Source organism: Acanthisitta chloris, unplaced genomic scaffold (genome assembly GCF_000695815.1).
Source record: "Acanthisitta chloris isolate BGI_N310 unplaced genomic scaffold, ASM69581v1 scaffold1432, whole genome shotgun sequence".
NCBI classification, from domain to species: domain Eukaryota; kingdom Metazoa; phylum Chordata; class Aves; order Passeriformes; family Acanthisittidae; genus Acanthisitta; species Acanthisitta chloris.
In genome coordinates this window covers 1,308-4,097 of record NW_008661940.1, presented here as the reverse complement: position 1 = coordinate 4,097, position 2,790 = coordinate 1,308, and positions in this window count along the sequence as shown.

Here is a 2,790-nt window from a genome sequence, read left to right as displayed (position 1 = left end):
TTCCAACCCCTAAATTCTATGATTCCCTCATTAAAAAAGAAATCTCTTCCTAGGGCATTCCCAAAATCACAAAGGAGCTGCAAATGAGCTCTAACAGATTAAGAAATGGGATGCTTGGGTTTGCCTCATGTGTTTTGAGCCTCTGGAACAGCCACACTTCCCTATGTCAGGCAACACCGACTGGCAGGGACTCGGTGCCGCTGGGATTTGTCGGGTAACAGGTTTTCACACAGCTCCTGCCTTGCAGCAGCTGAGGCTCGGCAGGAATTGCCAAGGAGCACTAAGGAGCACACCCAGCCGAGCTGGCAGCGCTGCCGGGAACACCACTGGAACCAGTCCAGGCTGAGAGCAAACCCCAGTCAGTTCTAGTGGGAAATTCAGGGGGAGAATAGACCTCATTGTCTCCGGGATTAAAAATGGACCAAACTCACAGACAACAAGCTGCAAACATCCTTTCCACCGAGGGGAGAACCAGCCCAGCCAGAGCCTCTGGGGCTGCTGCAGCCACAATGGAGCTCTGTCCGGGCTGGGAATGGGCAGGAATTGGGGCACTTGGGTGGAAGAGGTTTGGCTGACCCTGGAGAGGGTTGGAATTGTGCATTTAAGGAAGTTTGACAGTGCTGGAAGCATTTTAATTTAGGCTTGGGGTATTTCTAGCAGCTGAAACTTCTACCAGGCTCTTGAGCAAATGGAACTGCTGCTGAAATTTAGTGTTTCTTTAGGATTTCATGGTGAAAAAGACCCCTGATATAACACCTTTCAGAACAACTGAGGAACCACCTATGGAACAGGTGGAACAGGATAGGTTTATCTGTGGATAAACATAGAATTCCAGGGAATAAATGTTTGTATTCTGAAAGCAAAGAAAGCCTGAAGTGATGATTTTGGACACAGGATTGTGGATTCAAGGGGGTTTAAATTCCTCATGTACCACACACAAAGCAGCTTGTTCCTCTTTATAAACAGGACCCTTGGCTAAACCTGATATGTATTTGTGATTCCTGTTTAGGGATCAAGTTGTAATCCTGATGCTTTCTTCTCTTCCTCCACTCTCCTCTCTGTCTGTAGGGATTTGTGGGATCTTTTTAAAACCTCACCTTGGGCCTGTAGTTGTGTTATGCGGAGGAAGAAATCCTCTGCCACCAAGTTTTTGGAAAGTCTTTGTCCAATTCCAGCCTATTTCTCTTCAATCTGTTTGCAGCTGGATTGGTTAGCTCTGTTTTAATGCAGAGCAGAGCTAGACAAAATGAATGCAAATAAAAATGAGTACAGTCAGTTTTAAACCCTTTTTTTGACTGAGAGTGGATTTTATTTCTTAGGGAGCTGAGCAGAGCAAATGGGCTGTGCATCTCCATCTGCTGCTGGGACCTCAGTGTTTGGAGAACTGCTCAATCCACGCTGGAAATGGAAAGATAAACGTTAAATATTTAACAAGCTAACCCCATAATATTAGCTAAGAAGGGTCATCCTATTTGTTGCTACAAGCTAATTTGTTTACAGGGCAGAAAGCATCAACTTCCACCCTGTGTGAGCCTTAAGCAGTCGCTAAACTCCTGCTAATGGATGCACTTTAGCCCTGATATTTCTCTGTTAGCATTGGGCAAACATTGAGTGAAAAAAAAAAAGAAAAAAAACGAAAAAAAAAAAGGAGTGTTTACTTTGGAGATTGGTTTGGGATGTTTCCTTTTCCTTTCCTCAGCGCTGAGAGCATAAACACAGTCACTTTGTATATTACATGGAGGGATTTTTCTTTCCCTGCGTTTTTTTTCCTCTGTTTTTCCCTCAGCGCTGAGAGCATAAACACAGTCGCTTTGTATATTACATGGAGGGTTTTTTTCTTTCCCTGGGTTTTTTTTCCTCTGTTTTTTCCGATTTTCTCTGATTCTTCGTCCTGTAGAAAGGAAATCATGCAGATTAAAATAGAATCAAATAAAATAATGACAAAAATACACATTTAAGTAAGGGATGAGAAAACTCTGAGCACACCCAGGGAGTTCTATTAGCACAAATAATGACAAAAATACACATTTAAGTGAGGGATGAGAAAACTCTGAGCACACCCGGGGAGTTCTATTAGCACATGTTAGGCCCCTGATCTATACTGAAAACTTACAAAAATCCCATTTTTGTTTAGGATAAAGGCTCAATATGACATTGGAGGTGCAAATTCGTTCCCAAACCACCTAAATTGAGGAATAATAAGAATAAAAAGCAGAGCTGAGGGTTCCTGGCGCTGCTGCAGGTGGTGGGTGGGCTGTGATGTGAGAGGGAAAACACCCAAAATAGCTTTTATTTCCCTCATTCCAGGCTGGATTTGCTCCTCAGGCTGCACTCTGTGGTGGAACGGGTTATTTTTTGCCCGTTTAGGTGTGGGTTGGGGTCAGATTTAGGCACAAAGACTGTCCCCCCCCATGGCTCCTCTCCACACACCTCAAACCTGGAGTTGAAGGGCTGAAATTGAGGACCTGCACCCCAAAACCTTTCTGTGTTGAACAGAGAGTGTTTCGTAGTGGATGTTACTTACAGAAATCACTTTATCAGCTGTTTTTTTTCCCCTCAGGGAAACGCTGTCCCTTCAGACACCCCCTCAGGGCACCCTGAGGGGAGCAGCAGGGATGGATGGGGCTGAGCACCAAACCTGAGGGGAAAAACCCCACCATACCCGTTTTTTAAAATGATTATTCTTATTTAAAATCAACCTTTAAAGTGTTATTTCGGCGCAGGGGTTAAAAGGCTGTGAGAGAAGAAGCAGCACAGCTGTGGCTACCTCAGGCAGGAGCAGAAAACCTT